This window comes from Olea europaea, unplaced genomic scaffold, assembly GCF_002742605.1.
Source record: "Olea europaea var. sylvestris unplaced genomic scaffold, O_europaea_v1 scaffold864, whole genome shotgun sequence".
NCBI lineage: Eukaryota > Viridiplantae > Streptophyta > Magnoliopsida > Lamiales > Oleaceae > Olea > Olea europaea.
This window is the reverse complement of record NW_019267092.1, coordinates 103,430-118,429: the sequence shown is the minus strand read 5'-3', so window position 1 is coordinate 118,429 and position 15,000 is coordinate 103,430. Positions and strand designations below refer to the sequence as shown.

Sequence of the window (15,000 nt, the reverse complement as noted above, 5' to 3'; positions counted from 1 at the left end):
TCCTATTTTCATCTAAATAATCTTTCATAAAATAATATTACACGTAAATCAAAAAAATTTCCTTCTTTTTCAACCACCTATTCCCCAAAAAATAATATTCTACCCATTATAATTTAAAATGATGAGCCAAGCTACAATTACAGGGCGGAATTTCACATAACTTCTACAGATAAGACACATAAGTGGGGTGGTGGTTTATTTTTTGTAACAAAATATTCACATGGGGCCCACCTCCATGTGAGAGTCTGTAAAGCTTCTAGTAATTTTTTTCTGTACACTCATTTTTTTTTCCTGTCATAATATAGTTGTCTATAATACAAAATCATTAAACAAAGCAAAATACTTATTTATAGAAAAAGCTACTTTTATTGCTTCTAAAAGAGACTGAACGAGGAGATGAGGACACTAACACGAATGTGAAACCTCGTTGGTTCAATAAATTGACTTTTTTGCACTATTCTAATTGTTTTATGCAAAGGCACAAAGGGATTTTTTTATTTTATTTTATATCTTGATTCGTGATGTTTTTCCGAATAATGAATATACTCATCCAGCACGAGGACATATGCCATATATAAAAAAAAATGTTAAACCTCAACCTTAAGGACCCCCACCGCCCCGCCCATGGAGTGTCGTGAGAGAGATTAATTACGGGATGTACTCTAGTAGGCAAGGGAACAAGAGCTGTCTATACACTGGTGCTCACAAAGAGTCCCAATCCATGTTTCAAGAATCGAACCCTCACACTGCGGCTGCCAGCAAGGGTGAGGTAGGTGAATATAGCCCTGGTTGTGATTTCTTCCTTGGGCAGGACTACCTTGTTGTGATAGGGGGGAGTGATAGGACACAGGGAAAGTAGTATATGGAAGAGGTGCTTACTCTGCCATCTCTTTCTATCTGCTTCCAGAGATGCTTAAATGGTCATTATTCGGGTGAAGGGATGGAATGGGGTAGGTAGGGATTGTTGTTGCTTTCGTAGCACTTGCTTCTATCTATGTATAGTGCTCCCCATATATATATATATATATATATATAGACACACACACACACATACTACCTCTTAAAAGAGAGACTTTAATATTACTATTCATTTATGTCACATTGTTTTTCACACTACATCCAACTTATCCGATTTTGCTACAGTAATTTATTCATGTAAGAAAATGGGACACGCTTTCTTCTTTGGACCACATAGTCTACTTCTTCTACTGCTTTTCTACTGTTTCCACATCCGCCCTTGTACAATTGTTGTGGGTCCGCATTCATTTCTTAATGTCAATGAGTAGGAAAATTATTTTTTACAAATTTGACTTTTATGGTATGGTGTTGGAAATGTTATGAATTCCCACTTTATCCTCAATATCAAAATTGATTGAAAATAATGTGAAGCATTAAGTTAAGGTATTTTTGACAAAATGATTATTACAGTTAGGGTTACATGGTCTTTTCGATTTTCATATAATAAATGCAGTCTGTCATTGTCTGTAAAATGTATAATATGAATTTTGATTCCAATCTGCTTTATCTAAATCATTTCTCACGAAAATTATTTTCGTCTACTGTGTTTCTTCTTCATTGTTTACCTTAATTCTTTACCTCTGCTTCACTAGAAACGAGAAAACATCTTTGAAATAGTATAGAAATTAGACACCGATAATATTTTATGTTTACTTTCACATATGGTAATATTTTTTTACAAAGAAACTTTTGTATTTGTATTGTAGATTATGGACGATTTTAGCTTTCAATTTTTTTTTTGTAGATTTGAACTAAAAATTTTTGTTGTTTATGTGTATAGGTTAGATTACATTAGTTATCTCGTGGAATCGAAGGCTATAGTGGAGAGATCTTTGTCAGGTAAGGGTTTTGAATTTATTTATTTATTTTGTTCCAATTGATGTTTTGTGCTTCTATGTATAAAATTTTTGAATATGTATGTACTATGTGATTTCATAACTTCCTATGCAAGGATCTCAAATTTGAGCCTCGTGCTTTTAAAGTTGAGATGATTTTAAATTTTTTACCCAAAACTTATAAACCTAATTCAATCATTTGCCTTCTCTTATCTTTATTTTACTAATTCTAGAGGGAGAAGAAAGAACTCATCGAGATTCAAGAACAAAAGAAAAAGGAAAACAGGAAGTATTTGACCATTTTTATTAGGATACTACTTCAAACAGTAAAAGTCATAAAAACGGAGAAGTGGAAAAAGGCAACAAGAAACTAAAGCTAGGGGAAATTGGTTTTTTGTAATATACGGTGAGACATGAAATCTTTATTTGAATAATTACTTTAGTTATATACTTTTTCATTAAAAAAAGATACTTGGTTAGAGCTCTTTGAGGCATAAATTCATCGATGGAAATGTTTTATTACCTTCAATAGAATATCTAAAGGTGGATACTAAATACTAATGATAAATTTTAGGAAGAACTAGAATTGATACAATCAAATCTTCAAACTTAATAATATGGAATACTATGTGCCATCATTTTTTGTTTTTATTTTTCATTAGTTAATTTACTTTATGTTCAAACAAGTTTGTGGTTATGTTTGTTGTCCTCTTTTAACGTCTAAAAGAACTATTTGATTTCGAGAAGCGAACAATATATTTGTTAGCATGCCATGGTATTGACATTTTCTTTTTGTTAATAGTCTTTTGTATGAAGTGCTAGAGGACACTAGGTGGCCTATTTTTTGTATCCTTTGTGTATCTTAACTAGCATTTATCTTTCAATAAAAACATAAGATAAACAGGATAATATTTCAGATGTGCTTGACACTATTTTCTACGTTCCGATAATGTAGGACAACTGTGTAATCTTTTGTTAACGGCAATTTCTACGTAATTCAGGTATAGTTTCTTTAAACAATATCCATTTTACACTATTTTTTTCAATTTTTAGTGATATGTGAAATATTTTTGAATATTTTTTATATACAACTTCAAGTTCTTTTCTTGACTATTTTGTGTATTTCCAATTTTCAACTTGTATATTTTTGCTTCATTACTTTCAATTGCTATCCTTATTCTTTTGTGTACTTCCAGTAGTCAACTTATGAATTTATTAAGTTCATGATTTTTGATGAATTACTTACATTATAGATGTGTAGGTTGATGGGGTGGGAGCAAAATCACTAAAATTAGAGATGAAAACCTCGTTCCTTTTTGGAAGCCTTTCTCTTCTTCATCTTCAGTAGTAGTATAGCAAAATCATTTACAAAATAATAATAGTATTTATATTAAAAAAACTCTTCATTTTACAAAAATCATATAAAAATAGTAATTTTTTTTCCTCCTGCATTTAAATCCTACAAGTCTTATTAAAATTTTATTTAATCAATATTTGAGGTAGCAATGTTTATGTTTATTACTATTGCATTCAAGTAAACGATTTTTGTTATTAAACTTTAGCTTTATGCATGTTTTTAATGTTGTGAAAGTCTGATTAATTTGTGTTTATCAAAATTTTTTTCCTATTGTGGAAATTGAGTAGTATTAATAATTTTTTTTGTTATTTCATTTACTAAAATGAATTTTTTTTTAATTAAATTAGAGGTGAAGTTTTGTTCTCCATGAATTCTTCAAAAACATTTGCTGATCAAGAATCTAGATTTTGTAACATTGATGGCACTTCTCAAAACACAAGTAAATCAAATACTGCCTTTATTCACCAACAACAAAATCAAAGATGGCGGATAGGAGGTATCGAATTCAAACTCCACGCATTGATCGTCGTATAAGAATAAATGATTCTACATTATCTGGAAAAATAATTTAGGTGCTTCCCATGCTCGGAAGTTTACAGTTCCTCCTATTTTCCAAGCTTCCACTTCAAATCAAGAATCGACTAATATTGTTCACTCTAAAGTGCGAGGATTTTCTAACCTATTGAACATACCAACTAATGCATATGTATTACCGACATGGAACTACTATAAACATTGTGGTGCACGAAAATTTTATAGAGAAACAAAAGGGTTTTGTTGTTCTGATGAAAAAGTTAAATTTTATATGCCTGATTCACCGACTGAATTGTATGATTTATTTACTTCTAAAGAACCTGAATGCATGGAATTTAAGAAAATTGCACATGTATATAATAACCGTTTTGCTTTCACTTCGTTTGGTGTAAAATATGATAAATGGCTTTTTAGAACATATAAAGGTATTTACACTTTCAGAGTTCAGGGACAAGTATATCATTATGTGAATCAACTTGTGCTAGAAAATAATGAGCCTTCTTATACGCAGCTATATTTTTATGATACAGATAACGAAATTGAAAATCGTACAAAAATTTTAGAAAATTTTGTTGAATCTACTTTGATCATTTTGATTGAAATCTTGAAAGTAAATCCATATAGTAGATTATTTAGGTCTTTAAGTAATATGACTAATTTGCATGACCATTGAATACAAATAAGATGCGATCCTGGACTTGATCAAAGAATCTTCAATACTCCTTCGGCATCTCAAGTAACTGCTGTATGGGTTGAGGATGATGACAATGCAAATATTCGTGCTCGTGATATTACTATATATGGTCATTCTGGTGATTCACATATGGTTCATTACTATTATGGTTGTTATGATCTTTTACAATATATTTTACTTTTCTCATTTGCAGAATCTGGTTGGCATGAAGGTATTCAAAGATACCAAAAGACATATTTTGAAACTCAAAATTTGGTTGACTGCGTAGCTTTTCCTAGCACAGTAAATTTTGCAACCGAAATCATTGAAAAAGAGGCCGAAGGTTTGCTAATACACTTTTTTGTATGTTTTCTAACTTATATAAAGTAAGTGTTCTAGATGGATGTAAGATGCATTTTCTTTATCCTCATGCAGTGCTCAATGGAATGAAGAAACGATTTTAGGTTTCTTGTCGGGAGTACTATTCCGACAAGTTACAAATTAGACCTTCTGGTAAGTCTGTGTTACTTCACACTGGTAGACTTTTTCAACAATATGTTGTAGATATGTACGTTAAGATTGAAATTACCAGACTAGACTATTTTCGTAGCAACCAAAAGCAAATTTGTGCTGAATTTTATCAAGATATTTTAGATAGTATTCAAAATGGGGAAACAAGAGGGTCAAAAATTGATAAGAAGATTGTTCTACCACAAACTTTCACATGTGGGCCTCGAGATATGCTCAAAAGATATTTAGATGCAATGGCTATCGTTCAATACTATGGAAAACCAGATATATTTCTAACTATAACTTGTAATCCAAATTGGCTTGAAATTATGGAAGAACTGAAATACAATGACGAAGTTCAAAATTGACCAGATTTAATTGCACGTATATTTAGAGCAAAATTAGAAGAATTAAAAAAGGATTTGTACAAAGAAAATATTTTTGGTTCAGTTATTGCTCATATATACATGATTGAATTTAAAAAAAGAGGGCTTCCTCATGCACATTTATTGTTGATTTTCAATTTTGTCCATAAAATTTGTTGCGCTGAACAAGTTGATATGATAGTGTCATGTGAAATTCATGATAAAAATAAATACTTGCATCTTCGTTCTATAATTGCAAAACACAATATGTACGGTCCTTGTGAAAATCTTAATCCAAAAAATGTGTGTATGTTGGCAAGCAGTAGTTGTAAAAATAAATATCTTAAGGATTATTGTAACAATACTAAATTTTGATGATAACTCATATCCATTGTATAGACGTCGTAATAATGATATTTCTATTAAAGTGAGAGATGAAATGTTAGATAATCGATGGGTTGTACCATATAATCCTTATTTAAGTGTAAAATTTGACTGTCATATTAACGTTGAAGTATGTTCTTCTATTAAAGCAGTAAAGTATTTGTACAAATATGTGTATAAAGGATATGATCATATTAATTGTTTTATAGGCAGAAATGAAACGGATAAGGAAATTGATGAAATTTCTGCTTATCAATTAGTTAGATGGATATCTCCACCTGAAGCTATGTGGAGAATTTTTTTTTTTCAATTTATCAGAAATTTATCCTACTGTTTATACTTTACAACTTCATATTAAAGATCATCAGCACGTAACTTACAATAATAAAGATGATTTATCTATTATTATTGGGAATGAGTATACGAGAAGAACAATGTTAACTGAATTTTTTCGGATGAATGAAGCAAATGAATTTGCTCGAACATTGTTGTATCGAGATTTCCCAACACATTTTGTGTGGAATGCAAATGGGAAAGTTTGGACTCCTAGAAAACAACACATTGTTATAGGACAAATTGTGACAATCAATCCATCTGAAGGAGAACGATATTTCCTTCGTGTTCTTCTGAATCATATTAGAGGTCCAACATCATTTGACAGTTTTAAAACTTTAAATGGAGTAACTGTTAATACATATCGAGAAGTAGCATTTTACATGGTTTGTTAAAAGGGGATAATCATTGTGAAGAATGTCTATCCAAAGCTATTATTTACAAAATGCCTAATTCTTTAAGATGTCTTTTTGCAACACTTCTTACACTTTACAGCCCTAATCATCCAAAGCTATTGTGGGATAAATATAAAGCCTATATGATTGATGATTATGTACATCGAAACATATCTGTTGAACATGTTGAAGTACAAGCTTTGGAAGACATCAATTCTATATTAGAATCATTAGGTAAAAACATAAATGATTACGGAATAGTTTCATTCTTCGTAAATATAGAGGAGACTCAAAGATTGACAAGAATGGTTGCAGAGGAAACAATCAATTTCAATATTGAACGAGGCTTCAATTATGTAGAGCAATTAAACAAAGAACAACGATTTGCATATGATACAGTTATGGAAAAAATCAAAAATGAATCAAGTGGTACTTTCTTTATTGATGGTCCAAGGGGAACATGGAAGACTTTTTTATACAAAGCTCTTCTAATTAGTGTAAGAAGTCAAAATTTCATTGCTTTGGCAACAACGTCCTCTAGAGTCGCTGCATCTTTGTTGCCTGGAGGTCGCACAACTCATTCGAGATTTAAAATTCCTATGAAAATAGTTGGTGAAGTGAACTACTCTGTTAGCAAGCAATCAGCTTTAGGAATGTTGTTGAAAATGTCTAGGTTAATAATTTGGGATGAAGCACCTATGGTAAATCATTTTGCTATTGAAACTGTAGACAGAATGTTTAAAGATATTACTGATTGTAACTTGCCTTTCGGTAGGAAAGTGATAGTTTTTGGAAGGGATTTTCGACAAGTTCTACCAGTGGTACCGAGAGGGAAAAAAGAAGATGTAATGAAAGCTAGCTTGGTTTTTTTAGACCTATGGCCTTCCTATTTACATTTACCATTGGTTGAGAATACGATAGCAAAGTTAGATCCTATGTTCTGTACTTACTTACTTAGAATTGGAGATGGAAAAGAAGAAGAACATACTTGTAAGTGCGTTATGCTTCCGAATAGTATAATTCTACCATTTGAAGATGAAATCACATCTTTAAAAATTTTGATACATCAAGATTTGTCAAATATACAAACAAATGCTAACAATCTACATGATATGGTAAATAGAGTTATTCTAACGCCTACGAATAAATGTGTTGATTATATTAACAGGATTTTACTTGAACAAATTCCCGGTGAAATTTTTACATACTACAATTTTGATGAAGCAATTAATAAATCAGAACAAAACTTGCAAGAAGATTTCTACTTTAACACCAAATGGTATTTCACCGCATGAATTGAAATTTAGGATAAACTGTCCTGTAATGTTACTGCGGAATATGAATCCTTCTGAAGGGTTATGCAATGGAACACGCTTTACTTGTCGAAAATTTGAGAAAAACGTTATTTTAGTTGAAATTACAATTGGTAAATATTGTGAAAAATATGTTTTCTTACCAAGGATCCCGTTTATACCTCTTCGAAGTGATAGAAACTCAATTCAATTTAAGAGAACTCAATCCAATTAGACCATGTTTTGCGATGACTATAAATAAAGCACAAAGTCAAACACTTGATTTTGTCGATCTATATCTTCCAGAATCGATTTTCTATCATGGTCAGCCATATGTAGCATTATCAGGAGCAAAAACGAGCACATCTCTAAAAGTTCTATTGAAACGATCAAGCATGGACAATTCTCATAACAAATGTACTAAAAATGTTGTGTACAAAGAAGTTCTTTCTTTTATACATTCATATACCTAAAATGTTTTAACATGTATATTTTTTTGTCGTTCAGAAATTTTTATAATATGCTATCGTATAACGATTTCCTCAAAATTTTAATTGCATGCAAAAATATGACGTTACTATTTTTTCATTCTTTACATTTGCTATAAATTTTTTTTACAGGTTCTATGAGTGGGATTCAAAAGTTCTTTTCAATTCTTTGCTACATGTGTACAATGGAATTCTTAACGACAGCTTCAAATAAAACTCAAGTTTGCAGAAGGTATGATTTAGATTTGTTAGTGTTATAATACTTTGCTAGATTGGTAACCAATTTATGTTAGTGGAATGTGGAAATGGAATTTCTCTATTTTTAGAATAGATTTACCTTCAAAAGTTTCACACTTTAATGAATATGAATTGTCACATAAATATTTTTCATCAGTTATTGAAAACTAATTATCTTGACTAATGCCAACAAAGGCACTGAAAACAAACATTGAAACAACCAAAAGGAATTCGAGAATCCAGCTTAATTGAAAATTCAGCTCAGCTAAACACTCGATCAATTGACTTACTATTTGATTTAGAAGCAAGTATAGACTTGTCTTCTATTTTCTGGATTTTTTAATTGCAGATGATTATTATTTAGAAAATTAATTCTTGGCATATTATCAAATCATACATTTATCAAAAAATTCTTACATCTTTCGACTTCCAAGTAACAATTAAAGGAGATTAAGAGCATCCTTAGCCTCGCTTAAAAATATGTGAAAAAGTATTTTCAAACATATTTGGATAAGTTACTCCCATTTAATCTTAAGCTTACTTATTGTGAAAATAACTCACTTTACTAGCAAAATAGGAAAGTTAATTCTAATTTTGATCAATTAAAGAACTACTTGTTTACTCAAAAGTACACCTCTTATATAGCCAACCATGTTGAACTCAGTTTATGTATGAACTTTGCTGTTGATAATTACATTTAGAATTTAACGACTGAGTTTATTGGTTGAACAAGCAACTTTTAGTCTTTTATTACGTTAAGGTACTATCCTTAGAGAAAGTAATGCTTCTATTTAAAATTGAGATAAATCTCTATATCGGCATTCTAATCAATACAATGATGCTGACTACTATTGTCAACTGTCACTTGAGTGCATAACATGAATTATTTCTAGGACCATATGAATAAATGTTAGTTTTATTAGCATTATACGTTTTATTTGATCATTTCCACTACTTTTGGTGCTTGATTCCTTATTTAATAAACTCTGCTAGGTGATCAACTAGCAATAGCAAAGGAAACATGGCACGGTTTAGGAATGGGCACCAACAAAACGTATCCTTCATCTTCTTTACTAAGAAATAACAAAGACAAATCAATTGCTGTATTGTTCGTTGATGAGCTGATTGGAAAGGTTGAAAACTTTGTTAGTGTGTGCAATTTCTCATTACATAATATCTTTACATGGATACTGGTTAAACTAAAATTTGCATATATTTTATTTTTTAATTTGTCTTTCGCTTTAAACACGACGATCATACTTTTCTTAATTTAATAAGAATCTTTAAAGTGATATTCAATTATTGTATTGCATTTTCTTGGCATTTTGATTTATTAGATAATTTATTACTTTTTATTTTCCAATAAACTTGCTTCCTTATTTAATGAGTACATATGTATATTTGGATACAACACAAATATGAATTGTTAAATCAACTACAAGCTCTAATTATGTATTTGAAGACAAGGTTAGGCAGTAAATTCTAAACTCATCTTTTACTCCTCTTATGCTCAAGTATATTTAAATATTCTTTTTTTTTTATTACAGGATAAGTCCAGCAAAACTTCTCAGCATGAAAGGGGACAAACACAATAGTAAAAAGTCTAGATGCCTTAAAGAAATATTTTTAATTTTATAAAATTTCTTTTTATACTTTTTAAGTATATACAAGTTTTTCTTTAGCTAAAACATAAAAGATTATCTTTCTATTAAAGAGTAGTATTAAATACTCGATAAGTATCATTTTGTTCTTTTACAAGTTTTGGTATTATGATATACAATTTATTTTTCTTCCGAAGTTAGGCTTTTTTTTTATACAAGAACTAAAGTTGTAAAATAAGAATCTAATCATGGTATGCTTTGTTATATTTTCCAACTTTTTGGCTTTCGGAGTTTTCTATTTAGTCATTTACTTAATTAAAAACTAATGCTTCTCATACAATTTATACATTATTCGACCATAAATTGAATTTTCTTCTTAGTAATGTAATAAATGAACACGATAGTTCTTCAAAATACATCAATCCAAGAGAAAATAAAGAAAAAATGACAAACAACAACGATAGTAATAATTAACCTGATAAGACCTATGATAATATAAGTTAATATGCTTGACTAGAGTATCCCCACAGGTTCCTTAATAAAGTTCTTTTGTATAAAGCACTCGTATTTGAAACATATGGATTAACGATCATTCTTTTAATTTGTAAATCTAACACCATTTATTAAATTTTAGCAAATTGTAAAGTGATATTTTTCAAAGTGAACACGTGCACCAGTAGTAAAAAACTAACACAGAAAAATACCAACTTCCCATAAAATACTTTTCAACTCTACATATATATCTACGTGATGATAAAAAATAGTACCAACTTTCCACACAAAACTTTTAAACATAAACCATCATCAATTACATATATATCTACGTGAAATAGATATTTTACAAATGACAAATTTTTCTTTCAGCTTAATTCTCGTCCACACAAAAAGATATTTTACAGCACCAAGTGTATGGTTGCAGATTAAAACAATGGTTCTTCTACCGCATGTTCTATTAATATCTGCTTTCGACTAACTATTTTATAGTACCTTCACTTTCTTCTTCAACATCAAAATTCTATAGCAGTATCATAAACATCACACTCTTCAACTGCAACTGCCAAAGTTTAAAAACTCCGTTTTTGTTTTATTATTAGTAAGTTTTGCACATTACTACCATTTTACTATAATTATCTTTTAATCGAAAAGAAGAACGTTAGATTATTCAATAATTTTTTTTAGAATTAGAAATATTAATAAAAAACTTTTACAACAAATTTAACGTAACATTGACAATTGTAGCTATCTGTGTTATAACTTCTTCTTCACATAGTCATAGGATATCAAGAATGGCCACATTTTATAAACTTATCCCATAGATTTCCACTTTTGAAAAGAATTGGACTGCAAAAATCATAGTTGCAGGAAAACAAGCACCTAAAACTGCTCGAAATACTGTTAGCCACTACCAAAATCTTCTCTTAATGGATTTAGAGGTAAATATATATTCATAACTTTAAAAATCTTCTAATTTCTATTCTAAATATTTGTTTTGCTAATATATTTATATTGAACTCATTTCCACGTTTGAATAGGGTAACAAAGTTACTGCCATTATCTATGATGCAAATATTACAGCCCTTGCAGATGAGCTAACACTAGGGAAACCATACATGTTATCAAATGCAATTGTGAAAGACAATAGAAATGAGTTCAGAGGCTCACTTCAAGACAAAATTTGGACCATAACAGCAAAGACAAAGATAGAAGAACTTAAGGAGGATAATTTAAACTTTCTCCTCTCGAGATATGAACTCACCGCATTCAACAAACCGGAATGATACATGGATAGTAATGCAGAGATAAGTATGATTACAAACACACTAACTTATATCCAATATAAATTTAGTTAACATTTTATAATCATTCTATTTATATTCATTTTATCATATACAAAATATGATATCAACACAAATTCCTTGTTACAGGTGTTATAAGCATCGCTATATAAGTTCGTCAAAAAAGAATTATCCAAACCCAGTTTGGCACACAAGCATGTTTTCAAGATATTGTGCTGATAGATAAATCTTTCGAAAACTTTTAAATATATATATATTATTAATGTTCTTTGACCAATGCTAAAAAAAATTCTACAATTTTTCTTATTACTATATTTCTCATCTAACCACGTAGAAACATTTCGTATGCAGAAAAAATTCTATTGGATCAAAGTGCAATGGAAAATTACTTCAATGAACCAAAGGTTTTGGTATATGGCATGTAGCAATTGTAAGAAAACGTCAAGTGCAGACTTGGCACAAATTCATAAGTGTCGTTTCTGCAAATTTGATCATGCAAAAGTAATACTAAGGTAACATGTACCTCTAAACCTATATTTAATTATTTATTGAAAACAACACTTCATTCAACAAAACTTAGTATGTCAAAAAAACTTAGTATGTTATTTAATTAACTTCTCTTTATAGGGTTACTGCTTTTGTATATATTGAAGACAAATCTGGAGGCTTGGATGCAACCATGATAGGAGAAACGGCATAAACTTTACTGAAAGCGAGTGCTGTCGAAATTATGAACCATTTTGAAAAGGTTAAGTCCAAATACTACTAAATTTTTAATAATTTGTTCCATATACTTCAACACATTACACTTGAGTACAATTTGAATATTCCAGGATGTGGATATACAACTAAAAGATCTCATAAGAACAACTTATTTACCTAAAAGTAACACCAAAAAGCCAAAACCCACCTGAATACCGATATGAAATTATCTTTATATTCAACTCTTCAACAACGACTGACGTTGATTCTTCAAATACAATCATGGAATTGGATCCTTCTCTTGCAACAACTGACGATAGTTCGAACAAAACGTCTACGAAAAATAAAGAGAAGATGTACACACCGACGAAGTACCTACACCAAATGCAAAGAGAGCTCTCTTTCAAACTTGAGATCAAAAAATCGAAATTTATTCCAAGAAGAAAATGAAGACTGATGAACACGTTGAAGATACTGATGTCCTTAGCTCTGGATAAAACCTCAACTCAAAAGATTCACGTTCGTTTTGTTTTGGGACAGTAGGCAATCTAACAGTGGCCACTTCTGTGATTCTACAAGCAACCTAATCTATAAATCTCTAGTAGACTAATGAGTTTTCGGTTAAGATTCAATTATATGATTTTGGATTTCCAAACAGAACATGTTGCTTTAAATATATTGGTATCTTTTTGTTGTTAAAAATGTAAATACTCACTCTGAAATCATAGAATTGTACTCCTACCGTGGTTGACACTAATATATAAAACTTCTTTTGCTATCAATAAAGAGTAGTCGTCTAAAATACATATTTTACTTTATCTATTAGTTAAACATTACCTCCTCCTCAATTCTGTTTAATCGAATACGTATCTCAAAACACAAGTTCAATATACTTGCATTTTTCATTTTGTAATTTTTCAAATTAATTTTATATGTTTACATATATATTTTTTTTTTACTTCCAATAGAATTTACCTAGCTTTCAAATAAGCTTTTAAACAAACTGTTTCATCTATATAGTTAATTATCTTGTTCAGTAAATTTTTCCATAAACTTACATTGACGATTACGTAAAACTGTGCTCTTTATGCAAACTCTCTGTTTTATTTAAAAAAAAAAAACTAAATAATTCAACGAAATCAAGAACAAAAAGAAAATAATTGTCATTTAAAAAAAAAACTAAATACTTTAACAAAATCAAGAACAAAAAGAAAATAATTGTAAGTAAGAAACGCAAAAAAAAAAGGGGGGGGTTCTCCTATTTTTTTTAATTAATTGAGTTAATTAGGATTAAAAATAAAAAAAATAATAATAAATCAAACAATTTGAATTTACACACTCCAACTACTAATATTTACTTACCAACTATCAATATTACTTACCAACATATCTACCGACGTCTATCTACCAAAATAAACAAATCAAAACAATTTGCATTTTGAATATTTATTTCATTTTTTCTATATAAAATCCAGACATGAAAGCAAAAGAATGACTATATTTTCTTTCAAATGTTTTGAGATCCACACAACTAAGTTCTTTATAAGTAAATAAATTATGTAGCTGCATTAGTAAGTCAAATATAAAAAGCTTAATTTGTCATAATTTTTCCTCTTGATTGTTTTTTCATTTTCTTTTAATTACATGCTTGTAAAAAACAAAATTAACTTATGCTTTATTTTCAAATATGGATATCTAATTCATCAAGAAAAGACAACGTTAGGATAAATTATTTTCTTTTTTTCATAGACTTAATAATTATAAGACATGATGAAAGAAAGAACCAATTTCATTGATCTAAATGATTTTACATAGAAAGAATTATGTATTATGATAATTCACAACAGGATACATACTACATTCAACCATTTAACCACTTATATCATATCATTTTACTATCAATAAAAAATAATCGTCTTAAATACATATTTCGATTTATCTATTACTTAAACATAGTTTCCTCTTCAATTCTACGTATCTCAAAACACAAGTTCAATATACTCACATTTTTCATTTTGTAATTATTCAACAAAGTCTACTTACCTAGCTTTTAAATAAACTTCTAAACAAATTGTTTAATTTATACAGTCAATTATTTCGTTCAGTAAATATTCCCATAAACTTATATCAACAACTATGTATAATTTTACTTTTCATGCATACTCTCTCTTCTATATATATAGATAAAGAAAAAAACAAAAACGATTTAACAAAATCGAGAACAAAAAGAAAATAATTCATAAGTAAAAAAAAAAAAAAAATTCTCCCTAATTAAAATTAAAAATTAGAAAAAAAATAAATAATAAATGAAACAATTTACATTTATACATTTCAACGACCAAAATTTACTTCCCAACATCTATCTACCAATATTCAAAATACTATCCAAAACCTACATACCCACATTCAACCATTTAACCATCCTTTCACGACACATTTCACACATTTCATACAGAAACACATTTTTGTTCAACTTTCAA

The 15,000-nt window shown here is 29.3% G+C and overlaps 1 long non-coding RNA gene across 1 annotated transcript; it reads left to right on the top strand.

Moving 5' to 3' along the window:
* The first annotated feature begins 1,546 nt into the window (after positions 1-1,546).
* On the top strand, positions 1,547-9,737 carry LOC111391956. The gene is made up of 7 exons (XR_002702184.1): positions 1,547-1,682; positions 1,799-1,857; positions 2,809-2,854; positions 4,632-4,760; positions 4,853-4,930; positions 8,317-8,416; positions 9,415-9,737. It is a non-coding gene; the product is annotated as an uncharacterized LOC111391956 (long non-coding RNA).
* Positions 9,738-15,000: the final 5,263 nt, after the last annotated feature.